The sequence below is a fragment of the Limulus polyphemus genome, unplaced genomic scaffold, assembly GCF_000517525.1.
Source record: "Limulus polyphemus unplaced genomic scaffold, Limulus_polyphemus-2.1.2 Scaffold346, whole genome shotgun sequence".
Lineage (NCBI taxonomy): Eukaryota > Metazoa > Arthropoda > Merostomata > Xiphosura > Limulidae > Limulus > Limulus polyphemus.
In genome coordinates, this window is record NW_013665956.1 from 398,734 (window position 1) to 399,764 (window position 1,031).

Genomic DNA, 1,031 nt, shown 5'->3' on the forward strand with positions numbered 1-1,031 from the left:
GTTTCCTTCCTTAAAACTGAGTAGAGTTTCTTCTTCGACGGTGGCTTCTTCAGGTGGCTCGTCTTCAGCAGCGTCATTTGTTCTGTTTTCCACTTCGTCCCAACTGAAATGCCCTGACCGTGATAACGCCAAAGCCTGTTGACATGCACCACTTTTGGCTTACCTCGCCGACCACATTTTATCCGGAAAGTCACGTCTGAGAGACGATCCACTATGTCATATGGGCCTTCCCATGGAGAAGACAACTTAGGAGACTTCCCTTTGGTCTTCCTGTGATTATACAACCACACCTTGTCTCCTGGTTCAAAGCTGACTTCAGTAGATCTCTTATCAAAAGTTAACTTCATCGAATCAGCAGACGTTTTCAAGTTTGAATGCACTTGATGGTGAATATCATCCAACACTTTCACAAACTCTGACAAATTCACAGGCAACTCTTCATAAGGTGGGCATCCTTTATGCTTGGGTCCCCTTTTTGCACTACATGTACTGCATGTCCGGCACCATTCTTCCACATCTCGCCTCATACCTATCCAATAAAGTCTTTGTTGTAGGTGACTCAATGTCTTCTTAATTCCGAGACGTCCTCCTGTTAAATTATCATGGGATCGACGCAGCACAACTACCCGTAACTTCCTCGGTATAACTGTTTGCCACGTCGTCACTTTCCCGTCTGTAGTTTCCCATCTCCGGACAAGAATACCATTTTCAAGCTTCAACTGGTCCCATTGTGCCCAATAGTGCTTTGTCACGGGGCTTAGACTAGACACCTTCTCCCAAGCAGGGTGTGAAACACTTGCTTTTAGGAAATCAATCATTGGCTTCAAATCTTGGTCTTTCTCCTGTTCTGCCTTGATATCGATACCTGGTTCCACTTCGTTTTTTATTAAAATCAATTACAAACTTTCTCGGTAGTAGATAGTCCAATCCTAAGATGCATTCATCTTCAATGTCAGCCAAGTATACTTCCTGTCTGTCCTTTATGCCCATGAGCTCAATAGTTACCTACACTGGTCCCCACAATCTTGTAG